The sequence below is a fragment of the Gopherus evgoodei genome, chromosome 2 (genome assembly GCF_007399415.2).
Source record: "Gopherus evgoodei ecotype Sinaloan lineage chromosome 2, rGopEvg1_v1.p, whole genome shotgun sequence".
NCBI lineage: Eukaryota > Metazoa > Chordata > Testudines > Testudinidae > Gopherus > Gopherus evgoodei.
In genome coordinates, this window is record NC_044323.1 from 21,839,608 (window position 1) to 21,865,641 (window position 26,034).

At 43.1% G+C, this 26,034-nt stretch overlaps 1 protein-coding gene across 6 annotated transcripts in view; it reads right to left on the bottom strand.

The window, feature by feature from the left end:
• The window catches only part of DIP2C (disco interacting protein 2 homolog C), a 479,785-nt gene that overhangs the window by 23,683 nt on the left and 430,068 nt on the right, over window positions 1-26,034 (bottom strand). The gene's annotated exons all lie outside the window — the stretch shown is intronic.

Here is a 26,034-nt window from a genome sequence, read left to right on the forward strand (position 1 = left end):
GCAGAAAGCATGGGTCTTGTTAGATCCTTGGTTGCTCCTGGATAGCAGCTGCTTAGATAGCAACTGTGACCAAGAGTGATTTTCTAGGTATACTTAATCCTGCCTTAGTTTGGTGATCAGGTGCACGGACTAGGGGTGACCTCTTGAGGTCCCTTCTGGCCCTATATGTCTAAAATAAATTAGAAAGACTTTCCTGTAAAATACTCTACCTGGCAGGAAGAGTGAGGACCTTTTACACTTATCCAAGCCACTGTGACTTTCAGACTAAACTACTGTAGTGTTCCCTCCGTGGGGCGATACCTTGACATCACGTGGAAGCTGAAGTTAGATAGCTACATTCTGGCTGCATACTACGTAGTGCGTTTAATCTGGAAACACTTTCCATTGTTTGACTGACCACCACAGAACTCCCGGTTAGAGTCTAAGGTGTTGGTTTTGACTTGTCATAGATTCATAGATCCTAGGACTGGAAGGGACCTTGAGAGGTCATCAAGTCCAGCCCCCTGCCCTTATGGCAGGACCAAATACTGTCTAGACCATCCCTGATAGACATTTATCTAACCTACTCTTAAATATCTCCAGAGATGGAGATTTCACAACCTCCCTAGGCAATTTATTCCAGTGTTTAACCACTCTGACAGGAAGTTTTTCCTAATGTCCAACCTAAACCTCTCTTGCTGCAGTTTAAGCCCATTGCTTCTTGTTCTATCTTTAGAGGCCAAGATGAACAAGTTTTCTCCCTCCTCCTTATGACACCCTTTAGATACCTGAAAACTGCTATCATGTCCCCTCTCTGTCTTCTCTTTTCCAAACTAAACAAACTCAATTCTTTCAGTTTCCTTCATAGGTCATGTTCTCTAGGCCTTTAATCATTCTTGTTGCTCTTCTCTGGACCCTCTTCAATTTCTCCACACTTTTCTTGAAATGCAGTGCCCAGAATTGGACACAATACTCCGGCTGAGGCCTAACCAGTGCAGAGTAGAGCCGAAGAATGACTTCTCGTGTCTTGCTCACAACACACTTGTTAATGCATCCCAGAATCACGTTTGCTTTTTTTGCAACAGCATCACATTGTTGACTTATATTTAGCTTGTGGTCCGCTATAACCCTTAGATCTCTTTCTGCCGTACTCCTTCCTAGACAGTCTCTTTCCATTCTGTATGTGTGAAACTGATTGTTCCTTCCTAAGTGGAGCACTTTGAATTTGTCTTTATTAAACTTCATCCTATTTACCTCAGACCATTTCTCCAATTTGTCCAGATCATTTTGAATTATGACCCTATCCTCCAAAGCAGTTGCAATCCTTCCCAGTCTGGTATCATCTGCAAACTTAATAAGCGTGCTTTCTATTCGAACATCTAAGTCGTTGATGAAGATATTGAACAGAGCCGGTCCCAAAACAGACCCCTGCGGAACCCCACTTGTTATACCTTTCCAGCAGGATTGGGAACCATTAATAACTACTCTCTGAGTACAGCTATCCAGCCAGTTATGCACCCACTTTATAGCAGCCCCATCTAAGTTGTATTTGCCTAGTTTATTGATAAGAATAGCATGCAAGACCATATCAAATGCCTTACTAAAGTCTAGGTATACCACATCCACTGCTTCTCCCTTATCCAAAGACTCGTTATCCTATCAAAGTTGTAAGACACTGTTAACCAAGAAACACTCCCCTCATAACATTGCTGCAGTTGCAATCTTTGAAGCTACCTGGCTCCTTACCTCCGCATACTAGGAAAACACAGTGCAGGCAAGCACATAGGGCATTGCTCTGATGTAAGACGACCTATGTTCTTTTTCCAGCCCAGTCACTCACCTGCGGTGACCTGGGGCAAATGGCTTGATCTCTTTGTGCCTCTGTTTCTCCTCACATTCCTTGACTCATCTATTTAGACTGTAAACTCCTTGGGGGCCAGGAACTGCCTCTCATTATGCATTTGTAGGGAGTTTAACAGATTGGAGGCCAAATTTTAGTTGGGGCCTTTAATCACTACAGTAAGACAAATAATAAAAACAGGAAAAGAGCCCGGTTCCTAACACCCTGTACATTTTATATATTAACATTTTACACTCATTTTACAAAGTGCACCCAGAGGCAATCTAACCCATGACCAATACAGTTTATGAGGAACTCAGGCAGGTATCCCACAGTGGTTTAGGTATATCAAATTAAGTTGACAAATTTCAATATGGTAGGGGAGAGGGTCTATAACAAACTATGAGATGGTAACATTCTTGCACTGAAACTAGGACTGCCATGTTCCCAATGCAAGTCATTGGGAAATGCTGATGAAACAGTGTCACCACTGAGTTAAAAGAAATGTGACCCTTGATCTGCTATACCTATTAAAATATAGGTCAGAATTTTCAGGAGCATATAAATCCTACCGGAAGTCCATTGGACTTAGTAACTATGGGTAAAAATTGCAAAGTTGCTGAAGTGCCTTAGGTACCTAAGGAATATGCAGCAGCCATTTTTTAAAAAAGACTCACTTGCATTAAATAGGCACATTTTCACAATACCAGGAAGACAAGGGACATTTACCTGCTGGCAGAATAAGGGCTATATGACTACTAATTTTTATATTTTCTCTTCTATAAAAAGCAAATTAGTATTAGAAAACAACAAAGGGTTTAATGGTCTCTTTAAAACAAGACCAAGCTCAAACGTTACAAAGGAATTTACTTGTAGACAGGCAGAGAACTACAACGCTTCGCCAAAAGAGAACAAATGGGTAAGTCATAAACATATAACACTATATTTAAACTTATAAAACAAATTAATATTTTATATTAGGATTCTCAAAATTTGTCTTGAATCTTACTATGTTCAGGAAAAAAAAAACCCTAAAAACAATTGCACTTCCCCACAGTTTACTACAACACAAAGAACTGAAAATCCTATACTTTCCAAGAATATGAGTAATAAAGTACAGCAGCTTAGATCAATATAATTATAATAAAAAGGGGTGTCAAAAGTACTAATGTTATTTCCTAAAGCACCTTTGGTGTTATCTCACAGTTCTATTCAAAAAGATTATACCTCACAGCAGCTAAAATAAAACTGCACAAACATTCTAGGACATCATAACGTTCACTGATTGCGTGACACCTCCCTTCCCCCTCGCCCCTTCTCAAATTCCCCAGGGCCCAGGGATGAAGATAGCAAGTCTCATGCACACTGGGCTAAGAGGCAGGAAGTGGGGCCTCCTTTAGTGCAGGTGGCCTGGTGCATAGGAACTGTGGGCAGAGCATTGCATTCAGAGGTCTGCCAGCACTGCGAGCTCCATGTAGGTCTGATGTGGCAGGATGTCAATGAGGATGCTGAGCTGGGACTGACCACTGCTGTAGCAGTCCCCAGGGTTTAGGGAGTCAGACCCAAGGTGGGACCATCACTGGCTGGGACCAACTGGTTACTCTCCAGCTGTACCAGCACCACATGGGAGGCAGTGCATCACCCCAGGCAGGAACCAACAGGGTGTTGGCTCTTCCTGCGACCTAACCCAACCAGCGAGAGAGACTATGTGCCTGCAAAGCTCCTCTCCCATGCGAGCAGTCGGGGAATGGGGAAGACGACCACACTAAGAGCCTCCACAGAACTAATGACCCATTTCACACAGTGGCTGCTGCCATGATGAGGGCACCAAAGAGGAAGTGAACAGTTGTGGCAGACTGGAAAGAGAACCCTTCTGGTAAGCCCAGTTTGCCCCTCCCCGTTGCCCAGGGATGAGTGACAGCTCAGTGGCAAATGGAGGAAAGACTCTGAGATACCGCAAGGCAGCACCGAGGTGGACTCAGGGGCCTTGGAAATGGAGGTGAGCCCCAATACCATTGCAGGGCAGAGCTGAGATGGGAAGACACATGGGGCGGAAGGGAGCTCCTAGATACTACAGATGGTGCTTCAGCCAAAGAGAAAAGCAAAGGGGGAGATGGAGGAGCCCCACCTGAGCTGGAGAACAGGGCATGGGTGAGGACGAGGGGAATGAGAGGTGCTGGGATGCTGAGGGGAGAAATATGGAGAAGCAGGAGCTGAGCTGGGGAGCAGAGCACTGGATGGAGCAGAGGAGCCCCTGGGCAGAGCTCTAGCTCCTTCTGCCCTACCCCCAGGCTGAGCAGAGCTCTGAATCTGCTCCGACAGTACTACACTCCTAGGCAAAAGAGAGGCAATTGGTGACTTTCCTGCACCCATGTCTCCCCAGAGGCATGCCCCATAGATTGCAAACATCTGTGTTATATGCAATACTTATAGCACTGGAAATAATAACCTCCCCTATTTAAAATGTCTCTGTTGACAGATTAAAATCCTGGTATGGTTTTCTGAGGTTATCAAATCACAGATAATCATGGATATTGCCCAAAATACTACTCCAGCGGCAGGAGGAGTGATCCTAAAGTGGTGGTGAAAACTGCTTCAATTATAATTAAGGCTAAGATTATGTCACGGAGGTCACAGATTTCTCGACTTTCAGAGACCTCCATGACATTTCCCAGCCCAGGGTGGCAGGCCAGTGCTGACAGCTGGAGTGCCGAGCCACCATAAGTGGTGGAGGGACCCTGCAGCTCCCAGCCGCTGCAGGTGGCAGGTGCTGGACATCCCCTTTCTGCAGTGGGGCTCGGGCTCTCATTCCCTCCTTTGACCAATTTTGTCACGGTTATTTTCAGTAGAAGTCAGACAGATCACAGGCTTCTGTGAATTTTGGTTTATTGCCCGTGACCTGTCCCTGACTTTTACTAAAAATAACCGTGACAAAATCTTAACCTTAATTATAATCCAAACAAGCTGCACAAGAGCAGTGGAGAAAGCGGCTCTAGTGGCACTTATTTAAGTGCTAAGGAAAGACAGCAATGAAAGGCATCTCGCTGCTTGGTTTGCTGGCTGGGCCTGGCAAGGGAAATAAGATTAGAAGAAGAAAAAGTAAGTGTTATCAGTCTGAAAGGCTATGACCTTGGGATCATACATTCTATTAAAACAGTTTAAAAAGCCCCATTTTGAGTCTAAGCTACCATTGCACCTCAGGTTAAATAAACTAACAGTCCAACTTTGTTCTGATGGCTTAGCACAACATACGAAACCCTCAAAAGAATTACAGCTGTAATATAGTTACTCTGGAATTTTTAGAGTGAATTTCAGTTCTCTAAACAGGCAGACCTTGGAATTTACAAAATGTAACCACTAGGGACAGTAAAAACCCTCCTCCTACAAACTGCTTGGATATGTTTTTATTTGCATCACTTTCAGTTCTTTCATCCAAATTTCAGCTTCCCATCTCTGCACTATTCTAAATATCAAATACTGACAGCTTACTTTCAGGCTGTGGCAGAACAGTTCCTATACCTAAATACAAAGGCGCTGGTAGGAAACATTTCCTGAAAGTGACTAGGAGTGCAGTAGTTCTTGAGGGCTGCAATTTCTGTGTTAGACCAAGCTATCTCATTAGACTATTAAATTTACAATGGTTATATTTAGTGTGACTGGATATTTTATCACTGATCCATCTACCCTGAGATTTGTGTAACACTTACGCTGACCTTCCCTAAAGTGCCGTTCAATATATCTCAATTATTAAATTTAGATCTTACTTTGCTTCCGCTCTCAAATTCTTTCATTTTCTGCCTGACAGTAAGGCAAGCATGAACTTAACATGTTTTTTTCTAAATTAAAACTAAGTATTTTTCCTCATACATGTGTCATAAGGAAGTCTGGTATAGCCAGCATCTTTTGGTGGATACAAGTCTAAGCTGGAATTCTAGTTAGCCTCACGGAGAATGGCTTCACACAATCTTATTGTTCAAAAATAAATATTTACCACACTGTATTTGACTAGAGAGGCAGTTTTTAAAACACTATCTCTATCAGCAAGAGAATCTTGTGTAAAGTGGTCAGGAAGTACTATGCTTGAACTTAAAATATGGTTTGAGACAAATTATATTTCGATATTTGTTAATTATAGCAAAATATTTCTGAAGGCAGGAGGAATACCTGTCAGGTTTGTCTAATCATTGAGAGATGCTACCAGCTTCTGCTTCCTCCATGTTATCAATACACCTTAATGAAGTGTTGATAAATTCCAAGCCTCGTTGAAACTGGGTATGTCTACACTGGCAAGTTTCCGTGCAACAAGTGATATCACTTTTATTAAAGCGCTGGAATTAAACCACTGTTGTGTGCCCACACTGTGCTCCTTGTGATGGTGGAGAGCATCCATATTGGTAGATCTTGCAACAGTAAAGAGAGCTGTGCATTGTGGTAGCTATCCCATTGTGCAAGCAGCCACAGGGTGCTTTGGGAAGGGTTTGCAATGCCTCATGGGGTAGAAACAGTGTCATATGATAAAGGTTTCCCTATCCCATTGTTCCATGGGCATCCTATTACATTGCAAGCTGCTTGTCAACTGAAGTGTGTGTATGTGTGTGTGTTGGGTGGGGGGACAGAGTGTGTGACAGGGAGTATGCATGTGTATGGAAGGCAGGGGGGACAGATTGTGTTTTAGGGGACAGAGAGTGTGTCAGCAAGCTGTCTTGTAAGTTCAGACAGCGGCAGGAAGCAACCACTCCTCAGGCAGGGAGAGGGGGAAACCCCCAAATCAGCCCCCGCCTCCCTCCCCAGTTCTCTGCACAGCACTCTCTCTCTCTCTCTCTCTCTCTCTCTCTCTCTCTCACACACACACACACACACCCACCCACCCACCCCCTCTGCCTCTGTGTTCAATAGCACAAGCATTCCACAGTAGCGGTTTGCTTTGTGACCCAGAGGAGATCAGCACAGCATACAAAGGCTGTCAGAAACGGAGCTTTGAAAGGGGAGGGGCACATGTCTCCAGGGCAGCCGATTTCAAAACAATGAGCAGAGTGGCCACTTGAAGGATTATGGGACACTTCTGGAGGCCAATTCATTGCTTTCTGCACTGTAATCTGTTTACACTGCTAATACAGCTCTGGAACCTCTGTGCTTTAAGGCTTATGACTCTCATCGAGGTGGTTTTTTTGCAACGCTGCAACGGAGGAGTTTTTGTGAACTAAGTGGCTTGGCAGCGTGTACACCTTGGGAGTTACACCGCAGAAAGCTGCTTTACTGCATAGTAACTTGCCAGTGTAGACAAGGCCTAAAACAGCTATACCTTTCCTAGTCTAGAAAGGTGACTAGGAAAGTGAACCAATGAATGTACCCTCCTCTCCCCACACAGCATTGCCTTATATCAGAATAAAAGAATACTGGAAATGGATGTCAATATTGAAACATACAAATCAATGCCAATATTTTAATAGTCAATACTGATCATGAACAAGTGCTAAAATACCATTTCATAGTAACCAGGACCTAAAAAATGAAGATACAGAGTAAATAACCATCCATGTAAGTAAATGCACCAGAGACAACAGTTTATCCATTATATCTACTGTAGTTATGTAGGAATTAACACAGAACTCATGAAACTAACAGTAGCTAATATCCTAAGAGAAGTCAGGAAGAATGACAGTGATTGTGTCTTATCATGCCCTTCAAAATTATTCTCCTTCTACATTTAACTTTGTTCGTGACACCTCTCCACACACACATTTCACATTTTTCTTGTAAAATTACTTTTCCAGCTTTCCTATGTCTGACCATCACCTTCTCTTTTCTTTTGTCCTCCTTGCCTTTCACCTCACTTTTATTCTTCTTACTTTCTTTCTCCTTTCATTCATAATAGGGCAGAAAGGGACCTCAAAAGGTCATCTAGTCCTAATTTCTGCTGTTCCACCAATTTTCTTCCTGTGTTCACAATGTTATTACACCAGTATTTCCCCCAGGTGATTTTACTAAGTAGATGAAGAGCCAGAATGTGCATTTTCTCAATCTCTATTTCTATGAAAACCCTTCTACTACCATGTGCTTTTTCTGATCCCTGATGGCATTAATACACATCAGTGCATAAAAATTAAAAGCATTCAGATTTTTTATGTATACATTGACAGTTTTTAATTTCTGCCCATTTTATAGCCTTAAATTACTAAAGAGGATGTTTAGGCTTCTCATTTTGAAAATTTTGGCCAGTGTGTATAAAAAAAGTACAGAATAACTTTGGTCATGTATTGAAAGTCTAAATTCCTTTTTATTGTTAACAATGAAACAATTTCATTTTTAAGTGACAAAGATTTTATGCCACTAAGAGAATTTTTTTTTAATCAAGGTACAGTTTTCACCCCGATGATGCAAACACAATGCACATTTAATTTTAAGCATGAGACGTCCCATTGACTTCACTGGGTCTATTTCATTTTACTTAAGTACTAGCTATACTTAAGTGTTTGCAGCATCAGGGCCTTAATCACATCTTGTAGCCGGCAGACAGAAAATGTTAGAGTGTTAGAAAATTCAGGTAAGAGACCAACTGGCAATGGCAATCAAAACCAAAACCAAAAAAAAATCAACATTCATAATTTAGTTCATTATACATTTTAATGTAAAGTTACAACACCACAATTTTTCAAATTAGTTTTACAATGCCTCAGTCTGATTTAAATTAATGACTAAAAAATAAATCATGTGATTTAAATTGCTCAACTCTGATGCACACTGAGCAGATATGTTTACAAAGTTGTTTCTCTCTCTACTGCTAATTTCCAAGGTCACTGGGTCAGGTCTCACAGATTAATGTCTCTTGGAGCAGATGCTAATTTTAAAGCCATCAATTGATGTCCATCTCAAGATGCCTTTAAACTTTACAACATAAAACAAAAGTCTTTCACTGGCCCACTCAAAAGGATCAGTCAGAATCAGGTCCTGGCTAGGTTTCACCCAGAATTGCTCACTGGAGGAAGCAGCCAGCCCTTTTTAAAAACCTTGTCCGCTGAGCCCTAATTGACTTCTGCCCACTCTCTAGCCACTGGAGGACGACTTCTCCTTGGTTCCACCAGCAACTGCTCCAGGGTGGTCTCTTTAGGTAGTTTTTGGGAGTCTAAACTCACTGCTCCTCCTCCCCCACCAAAAGGACACCTTCTTCAGGCTGGGTGCACACAGGCAGCAAGACCTCCAGCAAGGTCCATCAAACGCTTGGTACATACCATCACAGGTAACATGAACAGGCCTGGTAGGGCATAGATCTCATCACACCCTTGAAACTAATGCCTCTGCAACAGCCAGTCAAAGCAAGAATCGGAGATTAGGTAAATGAACCTGACATGTCTACACTGAAAAAACAATAAAGAAAGAAAGAAATAAACAAGAACCCCACCTATGACAGCGAGTTGCAGAGCCTGGGTCTACAGACGGGCTCAGACTTTAGCACTATAAATAGCTAAATGTTCCTGCTTCGGCTCTGAAACCCAGCGAGGGGGATGGATCTCAGATCCTGAGTGGAAATGTCTACATTGTTATTTGTAGTGCTGTAGCATGAGCCTGAAACAGTAAAGCCAGGTTTGAGACTCACTGAAAGGTGGTTTTATTTATTTTATTTTAGCGCAGTGCAGATGTACCCCCACAAGCCTAGTGAGAAGCAGAGTGGCCATTCTCCCAAGGATTTATAACCTCAAAAGATTTATGAATCGGTACTAGACAAAGTTAAGAAAAAGCATGTTTCCTCAAAACCAAAAGCAATAATGCCACACAGGTACAGTGTAATGTTTTAAAATCTCTTCTAGTGCCAGATAGTCTCAAAGATACAGACTGCCTCTTTACAGTCAACTTGAATAAAAAATTCTAAACCTGATGATCTATTCACACTTCTAGTTCAACTTCAGAAAGCTGCCTGCATCCCAAGTCAGGTGAAAAAGACTCCGCAGAAAAGATGACTGTGGTGTTGATACTTCCTAAAATTGTTTTCTTGTGCTGGTAATAGTTTGATACATTTGATAGGTTTGGATCTTCTCTTTATAATTGCACTTGTATCATGGGGGGAAAGGATCAAGATACTGCAATCTGAATACAGCAATTACAGTATTAAACCATCAAATACTGTGCTGTAGTCTTGCTTCATCAGCACATAATGAGAAGGTAGTTACAATAATATAAATTTATTCCTGCCCGTCCCATCCCATCTGCAGCTGGATATTTTCTTCTAGGCTTCTCTTTCCCTTTAAGTCTCTCAGCAGAAGAATCACCCACGATGTATTTTGTAGTTTGCTGGTTTCCTCACCAATTTCAACCACAGAAGTAGAGAGTTTGTCAGAGGAGCTATTAAGTAAAGTGTTGTTCTGAGCCAGCCTCAGGGTCTGGAGTGCTGGGAGTAGTACTAATTACTGCTGCTATGCTAGCTCTGGGAAAAGCCTTAACACACTGTTCTGTAGTTACACTAAGAAATATTTTCAATTTTGTGATTTTAATAGAGATGGAAAGAAGCTATCAGGTCATCTAAGTCCAACTCGCCTGCCAAAGGATCGTTTCCTAAAGTAAATTATCTAGTGCTATGTCCAGTCTTGTTTAAAATGTCCCAAATGATGGGGCTTCTTCCACTTCCCTTCAGAGACTAATCCTCAAGCTTTTTGCCCATGATATTTAGTATAAATATTCCTTTTCTTAGTTTTAGCTTATTATTCCTAGTTAGACCCCTGGATACAACCTTAAATAGTTGCTCTCCATTGTTGGCATTTTCCACCAGTTTCAAATATAGGTTAGCTCATGTTTACTCTTTAACATCACTTGGCCAAGATTTAACTCATCTTTCCCTCACAAAATCAATCCCACCAAACCAAGCTAATAGCCACTTTTATTGCTTTCCAAACTCCTCCAGTTTGTCTATATTTTTTGGTACTGAACAGTGTTTTGAGGCACCTCCTCTTCCATCATATCAAGTTCAGATTTCTAGTCCTAACCTTCAAGGCCCTTAACTATTTTGACTTCTCCTACTTACTTGCTCTGGTCTCAGATCACATCTTTGCTTCCCCACTCCTAGTGATGCTACCTTTGATAGCCTGCGAAGCTGCTCCTCTCACAAACATCTTTGTGCTTTCTTTAATACTAGTTTTTATGCATGGTATTTCCTCCATGAACTGAGCACACGAGGCTTCAAATCCTTCAGCAACAAGACTTACAGGAAGTCAGCCAGCATATGATGCAGTTATAATACTAGCTAATGCATATTAAAAATAATTATTTATACATTTTTCTGCCTCTCCTAATTTCTGGATGTTGCTAGTCTTCTCAGACTGTAACTAGAGCTAGGTGGGAAAACGGTTCTCTCTCTCAACTAAATTTTCAAAAGGAAAAGTCATTTCAAACTGATAAAAAAACCCTTCATTTAGAAAATATTGAAACAGGACTGACAATTCTGAAACTTTCAAAAAAAAATTCTAATGGAGATTTATCATAACAGACTCTTTCCCACAAACCGTTTCTGTTTCCATGAAATGACATTTTATAGGAACATTCCCAACCAACCTCCATTGTAACCTTTTTAATACCTGGGATTACTGCAATATATAGACTTATGTCAATACCTGCGGTTGAACTAGTGCTCAGATCAGTATAATGCTGAAGAATGGGTTGATGTAGCAGGTTTTGGTTTTTGTAGTGCTAGAAGTAGGAGGGGAAGCCATCTGTAACTTCTGTCACAACCTTAGTCCCAGATTTGGACCTTAGCGTCCAAAATATGGGGGTTAGCATGAAAACCTCCAAGCTTAGTTACCAGCTTGGACCTGGTACTTGCTGCCACCACCCAAAAAATTAGAGTGTTTTGGGGCACTCTGGTCCCCCTGAAAAACCTTCCCTGGGGACCCCAAGACTCAAATCCCTTGAGTCTCACAACAAAGGGAAATAATCCTTTTTCCCTTCCCCCCTCCAGGTGCTCCTGGAGAGATACACAGACACAAGCTCTGTGAATCCAAACAGAGTGACTCCCCCTCTCCGTTCCCGGTCCTGGAAACAAAAAGGACTTTCCTATTCCCCCAGAGGGAATGCAAAATCAGGCTAGCCAATTCAACACACACCGATCTCCCCTGATTTCTTCCTCCCACCAATTCCCTGGTGAGTATAGACTCAATTTCCCTGAAGTAAAGAAAAACTCCAACAGGTCTTAAAAGAAAGCTTTATATAAAAAAGAAAGAAAAATTACAAATGGTCTCTCTGTATTAAGATGACGAATACAGGGTCAATTGCTTAAAAGAATATTGAATAAACAGCCTTATTCAAAAAGAATACAAATCAAAGCACTCCAGCACTTATATTCATGCAAATACCAAAGAAAAGAAACCATATAACTTACTATCTGATCTCTTTGTCCTTACACTTAGAAACAGAAGATTAGAAAACAGAACTACTTCTCCAAAGCTCAGAGAAAGCAGGCAGCCAGAAAACAAAGACTTAGACACCAACTTCCCTCCACCCAAAGTTGAAAAAATCCGGTTTTCTGATTGGTCCTCTGGTCAGGTGCTTCAGGTGAAAGAGACATTAACCCTTAGCTATCTGTTTATGACACGCCCCCCAAATTGCAGACAGTGGGGAAGCTCACTGGCGGCGATTTCCTTCTAGAACTTGAAAATAAACAGATTAATACAACACATGCACCTTTACATATACTCCTAAGTATCTAACTAACAGATTTCTACATTTTAAGAACACTTTTTAACTACTGAATTCTGGGAAACTCTCACGGGAGAGTGCATCAGCTACTTTGTTAGAAGCTCCTGTGATGTGCTGAATTTCAAAATTAAAATCTTGGAGAGCTAAACTGCAACGAAGAAGTTTCTTGTTGTTCCCCTTGGCAGTATGAAGCCACTTTAGTGCAGCATGGTCAGTTTGTAGTTGGAACCGCCGTCCCCAAACATATGGGCGCAGCTTTTCCAGGGCGTACACAATGGCATAGCATTCCTTTTCACTGACTGACCAGTGACTTTCCCTCTCAGACAGTTTCTTGCTGAGAAACACGACAGGATGGAAGTTGTGATCTGTTGCTTCCTGCATGAGCACTGCTCCTATACCACGCTGAGATGCATCCGTGGTTACTATGAATGGCTTGTCAAAGTCCGGGGCCCTGAGCACAGGGTCAGACATGAGCGTTGCCTTAAGCTGGGTAAAGGCTTTTTGACACTCATCAGTCCACTTAACGGCATTTGGCTGGGTCTTTTTGGTTAGGTCGGTCAATGGGGCAGCGATTTGGCTGTAGTGTGGTACAAATCGCCTGTAGTATCCGGCCAAGCCTAAGAAGGATTGGACCTGTTTCTTTGACCTTGGGACAGGCCACTTTTGGATAGCATCCACCTTGGCCTGTAGGGGGTTTATGGTTCCTCGACCCACCTGGTGCCCCAGGTAAGTCACTCTGTTTTGGCCTATTTGACACTTTTTGGCCTTAACAGTTAGTCCTGCCTGCCTGATGCGCTCAAAGACCTTTTCCAGGTGTAGTAGGTGTTCGGGCCAGGAGTCTGAAAAAATGGCCACATCATCGAGGTAGGCAACTGCAAATTCTCCCAGTCCAGCTAGTAGACCATCTACCAGCCTCTGGAAGGTGGCGGGTGCATTTCGAAGGCCGAAAGGAAGGACATTGAATTCATACACCCCCGCATGGGTGACGAATGCTGACCTCTCCTTGGCAGGTTCATCTAGCGGTACTTGCCAGTACCCCTTGGTTAAGTCTATTGTAGAGATGAACTGGGCACGTCCCAACTTTTCCAATAGCTCATCAGTGCGTGGCATTGGATAGTTGTCCGGACGAGTTACCGCATTTAGCTTACGGTAGTCCACGCAAAAGCGTATTTCCCCATCTGGTTTGGGTACCAGAACCACTGGAGATGCCCATGCACTGGTAGATGAGCGGATTATACCCATTTGTAGCATGTTCTGGATCTCCCGTTCTATAGCAGCTTGGGCATGAGGAGACACCCGGTAGGGTGGGGTTCTGATTGGGTGAGCATTACCTGTATCAATGGAGTGGTATGCCCGTTCAGTCCGTCCTGGGGTGGCTGAGAACAATGGGGCGAAGCTAGTGCACAGCTCCTTGATTTGTCGCCGCTGCAGACGTTCCAGGGTGGTTGAGAGGTTCACCTCTTCCACGCCACCGTCTTTTTTCCAATCGTAGTAGACACCGTCAGGCCACTCAGCATCATCTCCCTGGACTGTAAACTGACAAACCTGTAAGTCTTTGGAATAGAAAGGCTTGAGATAATTAACATGGTACACTCTAGGTTTTAGTGAGGAATTGGGAAATGCTATGAGGTAATTAACAGTTCCCAGGCGCTCTTGGACCGTGAATGGCCCTTCCCATGATGCTTCCATCTTATGGGCCTGTTGCGCCTTCAAGACCATAACCTGGTCTCCTACCTTGAAGGAACGTTCTCTGGCATGTCTGTCATACCAGGCCTTTTGCTCTTCTTGAGCATCCTTTAGGTTCTCTCTAGCAAGGGCTAAAGAGTGTCGGAGGGTGCTTTGTAGGTTGCTTACAAAGTCCAGAATGTTAGTTCCTGGAGAAGGCGTAAACCCCTCCCATTGCTGCTTCACCAACTGTAATGGCCCCTTAACCTCGTGACCATACACAAGTTCAAATGGTGAAAACCCTAAACTGGGATGTGGTACAGTCCTGTAGGCAAACAGCAACTGCTGCAACACTAGGTCCCAATTATTGGAGAATTCGTTGATGAATTTTCGTATCATGGCCCCCAAAGTTCCATTGAACCTTTCCACCAGGCCATTGGTTTGATGGTGGTACGGGGTGGCAACCAAGTGATTCACCCCATGAGTTTCCCACAGTTTTTCCATGGTCCCTGCCAGGAAATTAGATCCTGAATCTGTAAGGATGTCGGAGGGCCAACCTACCCTGGCAAAGATGTCTGTTAGGGCCAGGCACACAGTGTTAGCCCTGGTGTTGCCTAGAGCTACTGCTTCCGGCCATCGGGTAGCAAAGCCCACTAAAGTTAGTACGTACTGCTTTCCTCTGGGCGTCTTTTTTGGGAAAGGGCCCAGAATATCCACAGCTACTCGCTGAAATGGGACCTCAATTATGGGGAGTGGCTGGAGAGGGGCCTTGACCTGGTCTTGAGGCTTACCCACTCTTTGGCATACCTCACAAGACCGGACATACTTGGCAACATCCTTGCCCATCCCCTCCCAGTGGAAGGACTTCCCCAACCGGTCCTTGGTTCTGTTCACCCCAGCATGGCCACTGGGATGATCATGGGCTAAGCTTAAGAGCTTCCCCCGGTACTTAGTTGGAACCACCAACTGTTTTTGCGGCTGCCATTCTTCCCGGTGTCCACCAGAAAGAATTTCCTTGTATAAAAGTCCTTGGTCTATAACAAACCGGGATCGATTAGAAGAGCTGAGAGGTGGTGGGGCGCTCCGTGCCGCCGCCCACACTTTCTGAAGGCTGTCATCTGCTTCCTGCTCAGCATGGAACTGTTCCCTTGAGGCTGGGGTCACCAGTTCTTCCTCAGACTGTGGACTTGGGCTTGGTCCCTCTGGAAGCGATGTAGGTGATGGGGTTGTTTCCGTTGCTGGTGAACCGCTTTCCGCTGGTGCACCTGAGGGTACTTCAGGCTCGGGCTGAGCCTTTTGGGTATGGTTGTCTGTTGCTTCTGCCAGTTTGGGCTCGCTGGCGCCCTCTGGCGTTGAGTTTGAAGATGTGGTTGCACTTGCTGGTGCTGGTTGCTGTTCCAGTTCCGGGCCTGGGACTGGAGGTGTTGTGGCTGTTTCAGTGGTTGGCATGGAATCCGGGTCCACTACCTCTGTCTGGGTCTCTGGTAACACAGATGGGGCCTCTGTGGACGGCTCAGGAACAGGAATGGGTCTGGAAGCTTGCCTGGTTTGGCTCCGGGTAACCATTCCCACTCTCTTGGCCCGCCTCACCTGGTTGGCCAAGTCTTCCCCCAGTAGCATGGGGATAGGATAATTGTCATAGACTGCAGAAGTCCACATTCCTGACCAGCCTTTGTACTGGACAGGCAGTTGAGCTGTAGGCAAGTCTACAGCTTGTGACATGAAGGGGTAAATTGTCACTTTGGCCTTTTGGTTGATGAATTTGGGGTTAATGAAGGATTGGTGGATAGCTGACACTTGTGCCCCCGTGTCTCTCCACGCAGTAACCTTCTTTCCGCCCACTCTCAAATTTTCCCTTCGCTCCAAGGGTATTTGAGAGGCATCCGGGCCTGGGGATCTTTGGTGTGATGGTGGTGTAATGAATTGCACTCGCATGGTGTTTTTTGGACAGTTGGCCTTGATATGTCCCACTTCATTACACTTAAAGCATCTTCCATCTGATGGGTCACTGGGCCGAGGTGAGTTACTGGAGACTGGTGAGGTGGAAGGGTAGGGTGTCTGTGGCTTTACTTGGGTGGTATGTGGGGTCTTTGGCTGTCCTCGGTTGTAGGGTTTATGGTCTGTGTGCCCCCTGGGGTAATCGTTCCCCTTGACAGTAGCTTTCTTGCTTTCTGCCAGTTCCATCCATTTGGCTCCAATCTCCCCCACCTCAGCGAGATCTTTGGGTTTTCCATCTTGTATGTACCGTGTGATGTCTTCAGGAACACCATCCAAGAACTGCTCCATTTGTATGAGGAGGTTCAGTTCTTCCAAGGTTTGAATGTTGTTTCCTGTTATCCAGGCCTCATAGTTTTTTGCAATGTAGTAGGCGTGTTTGGGAAATGACACCTCTGGTTTCCACTTTTGGGTTCTGAAGCACCGACGGGCATGATCTGGGGTTATCCCCATCCTGTATCTGGCCTTGGTTTGAAAAAGTTTATAGTCATTCATTTGCTGCTTAGGCATTTCAGCTGCCACCTCTGCTAAAGGTCCACTGAGTTGTGGCCTTAATTCTACCATGTATTGGTCTTCAGGGATGTTGTACCCAAGACAGGCTCTTTCAAAATTTTCCAAGAAGGCCTCGGTGTCATCCCCTGCCTTGTAGGTGGGAAATTTCCTGTGCTGTGGAGCAATAATTGGCGCCGGGCTGTTAGGGTTGGCTGGCACATGCAGCCCAGCTTTTGCCAAGTGCAGTTCATGCTTTCTCTGTTTTTCCTTCTCTTCATCTTCTTTTTGTTGTTTTTCCATTTCTCGGTGGTGGGCCAACTCTTCTTCTGCTTGTTTCCTTCGGTAGGCCACCTCTTCTTCTTCTAGTTTTCTTTCGTGTGCTGCCTCTTTGGCTGCCTGTTCTCTTTGGTAGGCTGCCTGTCTGATCTGTTCTTCTCTTTCTTTCATCTCCAGGTCTTTTTGTTTTATTTCCAGCTGTCGCCTGTGTTCAGCTTCTCTGATTTGTTCTTCAGCCTCCATTTTTGTCTTGGTAGACATGGTTCCTGTTTTCTTGTGTTGGGGTGCCCTCCGGTGTTTATCTTCTGAACTGCAGGTTCTCTGTTGCCTCCTGAGATCTGCCTAGCAACAGTGCCTTTAGCTAATCTTCAATGTTACGTAAACCTGAAAAACCACTTTATTTGCATTTATATAGTGCTGGTAATGACTCTCAATGGGAGTGCTATTGTGTGACAAAAGACTCGTGATAGCACCTTAACGACTTCTTGCTTAACATGCAAGCCACAAACTGCCAGAGAGAGCAGAAAAAAAAATTCTCTCTGGTTCCCTTTTAAAACCAAACTGTTTCTCTCTGCTAAAAAGCCCTTAGCAGAGAAAAGAAAAATATAATATTCCTACTGGCTTCTGGATTCTGTCTATATCCCACCCACTGCCACCATATCATAACCTTAGTCCCAGATTTGGACCTTAGCGTCCAAAATATGGGGGTTAGCATGAAAACCTCCAAGCTTAGTTACCAGCTTGGACCTGGTACTTGCTGCCACCACCAAAAATTAGAGTGTTTTGGGGCACTCTGGTCCCCCTGAAAAACCTTCCCTGGGGACCCCAAGACTCAAATCCCTTGAGTCTCACAACAAAGGGAAATAATCCTTTTTCCCTTCCCCCCTCCAGGTGCTCCTGGAGAGATACACAGACACAAGCTCTGTGAATCCAAACAGAGTGACTCCCCCTCTCCGTTCCCGGTCCTGGAAACAAAAAGGACTTTCCTATTCCCCCAGAGGGAATGCAAAATCAGGCTAGCCAATTCAACACACACCGATCTCCCCTGATTTCTTCCTCCCACCAATTCCCTGGTGAGTACAGACTCAATTTCCCTGAAGTAAAGAAAAACTCCAACAGGTCTTAAAAGAAAGCTTTATATAAAAAAGAAAGAAAAATTACAAATGGTCTCTCTGTATTAAGATGACGAATACAGGGTCAATTGCTTAAAAGAATATTGAATAAACAGCCTTATTCAAAAAGAATACAAATCAAAGCACTCCAGCACTTATATTCATGCAAATACCAAAGAAAAGAAACCATATAACTTACTATCTGATCTCTTTGTCCTTACACTTAGAAACAGAAAATTAGAAAACAGAACTACTTCTCCAAAGCTCAGAGAAAGCAGGCAGCCAGAAAACAAAGACTTAGACACCAACTTCCCTCCACCCAAAGTTGAAAAAATCCGGTTTTCTGATTGGTCCTCTGGTCAGGTGCTTCAGGTGAAAGAGACATTAACCCTTAGCTATCTGTTTATGACAACTTCTCAATACCAAGAAGTTAAAATATCCCTGGCTCCTGACTTTGCAAGCCAACTAACTCAGTGCTACCCAAGAAGAGAGTTATGAATCAAAGTAGAATATATTGCTACTCTACCTTCCAACACGAACAGTGAATAACAAAAACGTTGATGAGCTAGCTTGGAAAAGAGGAATATAAAATGCTAAAACACTGAAAGAGGAATTCTAAAGAGCAAAGAGGAGTTTTCCTGAATCATGCTTGTTCCTTCCAACTCCCCAACCATGCCACACTGCATGAGATGTTCAGATACTGGATAAACAAGACTGCAAGAGGGAGCTAGTATATCCACAGATCTATTAGTCTATAAGGTGTGTGACAAAGCTCCGAGGCTGTATTCGTGGGTCCCGCACTTCCTGACGGATATAGTGGCCTCAGAAGCACAGGATGACCTCTCTTTCCCAGTATGGTGGCAGAGGTTACCAGCCCAGGGACCCTAATGGCAGAAACTGTTTGCAGCTTCCCTCCTCCACTGACGCTGCTTTGCTTCCCTGGGCCACTTCCCCATGTTTCCCTTTTCCCAAGCTTCACCCTTACCTCAGGGTTCAGTAATGCATCCTCTCCTCCAGCTCTTTTCCCCTGGGCTCCTTCGAGAGAACTGGCAAGGAGAGCTTCTAAAGCAGTGTAATTGATTCCAGCTGTCTCCATTAGCCTGTCAGCCTAAACTGACCCTTTCTCAGTTAACTGAGGTCAGGTGCCAGCATTAGCATTAGCCTTACGACCATAGCTGGTTAAATTGGTGTCAGGTGTCTTGATTGGCCTGGAGTTTATTTGGCTATCCAGGGAACAGGGCTCTGCTCATTCCGAGGCTGATATACCTGCCTTCCACTACCCTTTTATATTCCTCTGGCCTGAGTCCGTCACAGGTGCCACAGGACTCTTTGCTGCTTTTACAGATCCAGACTAACACAGCTACCCTTCTGATACTTAGATCCACAGAGTCAATCAGAAATCTACCAACTTTACTCTGCAAAATGAACATCTCTTAAAAAGAAAGGCTACTTACCTCAAGTAACTGGACTTATTTGAGACATGGGGTTCTTATCTGTATTCCACTTGAGGTGCACATGCACTTTGTGCCTGAGACCACAAGATTTTTGCTAGCAATATCTGTTGGCCATGCTGGTGCCCATCTCCTCCCTGTGCTTTGGACCAAGAGCATAAGAGGAGACACAGACCGACTGCCTCTCTAGTTATCTTTCTGCCACGAAGAGCCCTAAGGATAAGACTTCACAGCAGTATGAAGCCAGAAGAACAGAAATTTGTTTCTAATAATGGAAACTGAATATTTCAATGAGAGACCACCATAATTGATCATAGTACAAGTGATGACCAGATATTTAAAGAAATCAATAAACTTAAACTCTCTCTCCCTTCTTTCATTGTATACAGCAATTCCCAAGCTTTGGATTCAGCTCCCTGCTCACTGTTGATTGGCCCAAAGATTGTTCATGTGACGAGAAAGTGAGCTGAGCTGCTCAGCACAAGAACTAGCACACAGGACAACTTAAGCATGTATTTAATGTATTGTAATCCACAATTTTTTTTAACTCAGCCCTCAAATAGGGATTTAATATGGGAATGGGAGAAGGATAAGATTTAATAAATGGAATACTGGAATTTACAGTTAGGATCAGTGAGAAGTGTGCATGTGCGAGCATGTAAGAAAAGGGAAGTAAGGATGTCCACCTTATATCCAGCAATCATTTTATTGAAGAAAAATATGAGAGCAGTATTTATAGTTAACAATAGCTATAAGAAAGCTTACATTCTTGTACATATTATGTACAGTATTATAAAATATGCACAAGTATGTACAATTCAATTATTTGTCTGGCCAACTTCTAGGTACAATACAAATAAATGAGAAATGGATGTGCTTAATAGTTTATTACAAACTTGTGTAAAATTATCATAGTTGACCTAAAACTATTAGCACAGGCATTTTTATTTTTCAATCCACGTAAATATAAAAAGAACTTTGTAAAAAAGTGAACTTAAATCTTCTGAATATAGGAGCTTCCACAATTGGGGTCTAATCTTGCATTTCTTAAGCATCCACAGACGACCACTGAAGTCAGCAACAGATCTATCTGGACAGTGAAAAGTTCTGAAGTTTTTTTTTTAACCTGCATGCTTTGGATACAACTAACTGAATAAGGACTCCAGTTTTTTTCTTACATTTTCTGTCCTTTTCAGATAAGTGCTGAGATCAAGGTTGTACTGGAGCTTTTTCATCTTGCACTTTGCAAAGGACAAGGACTGTAACAGGTCCTTGTTATGTGTAGACAGAATTTAACTGCATGAGAAAATCGTGGGGTGCATGGAGAATTTTATTCTTCTAGAATATACAGGGAAGTTCATGTGTGCCAAGATTAATAGCTATTCCAAGTCTCCGCCTGATAGTTATGGCTGATGAGGAACTTTTCAACAAAACATTACTTTTTTTTATTTCAACACTTAAACTTCGCAGGAAAGGGTTTTGACAAATTTCTCATTCTAGAAAATATACTTGGAAAAAATGAAAATTTTAAAACTTTCCTTTGACATTTTCAAGATGAAAAAAATACATTTAAAAACAACTCTTGTTTAAAAATGTAAGCTAAATATAGTAAAGAAAAAAAATTATGTCAGTGTTTTGACTGGACCAACTGAAATTTCTTTCAGCTTGTTGGTTCACAAAAGTTTGAGATTGACTTTCTGTCCAGATTGACAACTGGAAAAAAAAATTAATACCTCAAAATTTTCCCCAGAATGGGAAAACTCTTTGCTGCCCAGCTCCACTGCTAATGGGAAAGTTTTTAAATGGGAAAGTATAGTGAATTGGCAGACAACTGATCACATGGTGGATGCATTAATGATTTTAACACTCTATTTAACAAAATGCTGGTTTTGACAATCTAATTGGTTTCCTATCTATGATTTGTCTGTTAGTGAAGATGAAGGCAGCTGCATACATCACCCTGCAGATAACTGAGGTCTGCTTTATTAGGCTAGACATTTTCAGTCTTTTATATGCATGTATGGCAGTCATTTCATTCCTTTAATCATCCTCTTCCTTGGACCATGGATGGGGAGCCCATGCAAAGACATATCTATCTATCGTTTTAAAGTCTGGAGTGGTCAGTGAGGTGCCTGCTGGTGAAGACGCTTTGTTGTTGATATTTCAACATCACAACAGGAGCTGCTGTACTGCCCTTGATGTTAGGGTCATGAATGACACCTGCAACTGTCAGACTGAGATCTTTACCATTGCACAAGCAGGAAATGCTGGTTAAGCTGAAGAATATCCCTTTGAATGAATGGGCAATTGATGCAATGAGAGTCTCCACAGATTAGTCTGTTTTCTTCTAAACATCCCTCTCAAATTCCAGGTTGTCAGATTTAGAATCTGGTGTTTGGCTGCTTGAGAAGCATGCCATGCTACTGAGAACATGACTTACCAAAGTGATTGGGCGTATGATGGATAGGGTCACCTCAGACAGCATAACAATAATATCATTGTTGTTTATTCCATTTTTCATTAAAGTTGTTCCCTAAGAGGCACGGGGCAGGAAGATATACAGGAAAAATTAAGCTAATTGGGAGAAAGCGTGTCTATCACTGGAGTTCTTTCTTGAGCAGTAGCGATCTGTGTCTTTGGGGCTTACTGTGAATAGATGTCTTTGTGGAATTCCCTTAAACTGTGTGACTGAGAGAAAGATTGTCCTGTACTGAGGACCATTCCGATGGGTCTATGTTACTGTTACTGCTTTTATTGATGCTCCCTTCATCTGGGCACATAACAGTATCTACTTCCATTGCTTCTTTTTTTGAATGAGCTTTTTGTTCTGTCTTGTCTATTAAGGTATGTTACAGCTGTCTTTTCCTGCTAGATTAGTGCATAGGTGTTCTGCATTTTCTTTTTGAAATGGAAGGCTACTACTTTTGTTGCCCTTTGAAAAATAAGAGGAGATTTCATTCCTTTAATCACCATCTTCCTTGGACTCTGGAGTGGTCACTGAGGTGCCTGGTGATGAAGACACTTTGTTGTTGATGTTTCACCATCACAAGAGACACTGTACTGCTCTTGATGTTATGGTCATGAATGATACCTGCTAATGTACAGTTCCATTTTCGCAGGTGATTTCCTGTAGCTCCTTCAATGGAATCTGATCCTTGGGGCAATTTCTATAGGTTCCTACTCCTTTCCATATGAAGTAGTCCAGCATTTCAGTTACTGTCTTGAGTAAGAAATACCATGCCCCAGTAACATTTATTTGAATCTGGAAGGAGTAATGTCAGGTTGTCCAAAAAAAATGCTATAGATGGAAGCCCTGAGAGCAGAGTCCAACTTGTTCAGCTTGTATTTATGTGAATAGCCTTTCTATCAAGGACAGTCTTAAGGGGATCCCACTGTACTGAAAGTGGTGATTATGCAAGCTACATGCCTGTTTTTGTGGCACTACTGATGGGAACTAGGAAACTGGCCACTGCTAAATCTACTGAAGTGAGGTAGTCTCAAGGAGATACCACAGATAAGGTGGATGACAACTTCACCCTGAATTTGCATTTCTTCCCCCGAGAACTGAACTCTAATGGAGATGACTTGAAACAGGAAGTGGAAAAAATGCCCTGTAATGCTCTTGGACTATCTGAACTAAGAAAGTTTCAAAGGTGGTCTTGGACTGTCGCTCTACACTCTCCTGGCTATGTATATCAGTCTTATTTTTAGGTACAGGTAAACAGCAGTGATATTCCATTCCACTCAACTGGTTATAAAACAGTAAAACATGAAGGGATTATGCCTGCCAATTTATGACCTGAATTTTAAATTCATCTATCCAATACTTCTGAACTGAGGTTTTAATCCATCAAATTAAGAATTATGCTAGCAAATCTAGGCCAACTCTGGCAATTTCCCTTAGTGTTCTCTATAACCAGGACACCTGCAAACCCTGAATTTGGTAAAGGCATCTATTTTTCCACGACAGGCTAAAGAAGATATAAGTATTTACTGTAGACAGGGCTGGCTCTAACTTTTTTGCCGCCTGAAGCAAAAAAGAAGAGTGCCGCCCCGCTGTACCCCACCGCACGAGCGCCGTGCCGCCGAACCTCCCCCCAGCACCTGCCACCGAAATCCCCGGCCCCCGAGCACCATGCCGCCCAAAGCCCTGCCCTCCGAGTGCCATGCAAACCAACGCCCCCGCCAGTACCGCCCGAAGCCCCCACCCCCGAGCGCCGCATCAAGCTCCTGCCCCCCTCTGAGCGTCACACCGTGCAATCCCGTCCCCTGAGCACCGTGCCAAGCCCCCACCTCCCTGAGTGCCACGCCATCTGAAGCTCCGCTCCCCTGAGCGCTGCCCGAAGCCCTGCCCCCAAGCGCCGCACTGCCCAAGCACTGCGCTGCCCGAAGCCCGCTCCGAGCACTGCTGAAACAAAAAAACCCAACCCCTCCAGTGCTGCCCCGACGAACCAAAAAAAAACAAACAAAACCCAAGCGTCGCCCCACCCCAAGGTGCCACCCCGAGCATGTGCTTGGTCAGCTGGTGCCTGGAGCCAGCCCTGACTGTAGATACTGTGTGTGCATCAATTTTCTGCAACTTGTAAAAAGAGACTACATTTTCATACTAAGGACTACTTTACAGATTTCCTTTTTCCTCTAGAAGAAAAACTAATTCTTTCTCCCTGTGTTTACTTGCCTCTCTTCCCAACCAATACCCCTCGCCATAGCCACAACCTTCCTCTTAGTGTAGGCTAATATTATTTTCTCTCACACGAGTGACATTCTAAGTAGTGATGAAAGAGATTAAGAAGTGAGGCAATGCCGTCTCTGTTCCCAAGTACAGAACTGCACCACCTCCCATTGATTTAGATTAGGAAAAAGAAATTAGCTTCTCAGTAGGTCTACTTTCGTGCATGTTATGCACATATTGCACAGAATTAATTGCTTCAGAAAAAAATTGCAAGATTGCAATTGCTGTATACTCTGTGGATGAATTTTGAATACAGTAGTTTCACTTGGATCTGATTAGGCATCACTATTGTCATTAGTAGTGCTGTGTCTCAGAAGAGCAGCATTGAATTAATAAGAATTGTTTGGGTAGAGGGATAGTCAGGCACTGTTGTGTACCCTGCACTGCCAAAGAACTATTTAATGTCCCAACAACCAGGCTACATGTGCTACTGCATAATCATTTTGTGCCTCATCAGTTATTGAAGACTGCAACCTCAGAGTATTCTCAGAGAGTATACGTGAAAGACAGATGGTATTCTTACCCAGCCATAGATAGAGAGCTCTCGACTACCATGAAGAAAGAAAAGACTACTTGGGTTTGTCCTCAAATACATTTTTTTCCAAGAATAGAAGCAAAACTAGTGAATAAAGCTGGCCCAAAATTTTCTTTTTCAACGTTTGATGGGAAATTAGATTTTCAACAAAAAGAAAAATTCACAAAAAGTATCTGCTCTCCTCCAAAAAAAATCGATTTCAAGTTGGAAAAGTGAAAAAAAAAAGTTTCCATAATAAAAAACCCTCCTGTTCTCCTCCCAACATATTTCAAATGATTTTCCAACCACCTCTGCTGGCAAAGCTTTTATGTTTCCTAGTGGTGAGGTACAGTTGCTAAATCTCAACAGTAAGTGAAAATCTTTTGAAACAAAAGTAAAAAAATTGCTTAGCAGACACAGAACAGACTTAGTTAAAAGTTACTGTAGAAGGAAGCCATTATAAATTGCCTAACCAGTAATTTAACCTGATTTGAAACTGCCAGCTGAAATTAATGTTTTGACTAAGGTAGTACAGTGAACAAGATAGGAAGACATAGCACTCTTATACCTCCTCCAGGAAAGAGGTTCGTACCAGTGCAATAAGTGATTTATACATTCAAAGTGCTTTACAAACATTAACTATTTCTCAGAACAATCATGTGAAATAGCTTACTGTTATCTTCATTTTACAGCTAAGGAAATGAAGACAAAGTGGTTAAGTGACTTGCCTAGGGTTAGATAGCAAGTCAGTGGCAGAGCTGGGCTACAGACTCCAGCATAGAGAGGTATCCAACCAGATAGACTAGTAAGAGTTAGCCTGGTAAAGGCGGGCACCACTGCTAGAGTCAAGAGAAACTGGGCAAAAGATTTAGGCCTGGTTTACATGCAGTTGTTGTCCTTCTTTAACTGTATTGGTTTAGAAACAGATATATCTCTACCTCGATATAACACAAATTTGGATATAAAGCGGTAAAGCAATGTTCCGGGGGCGGGAGGGCGGCTGTGCACTCCGGTGGATCAAAACAAGTTCAATATAACACGGTTTCACCTATAACGCGGTAAGATTTTTTGGCTCCCGTGGACAGTTATATCAAGGTAGAGGTTTATAATTAAAATGGGACAATCCTTCATATGGATGCAGTAATACTGGTACAAAGGTATTGAGCTGAGTAAAAGCATTAAAGTTCATACAATAAATTGTTATCCAACTAACTATCAACCCTCAGCTCAGTTAAAATGGCCTGGTGTAAAGTGAATCAAGACAGATGGGAGTGAAACAAAACAAAAAAAGCAGCACC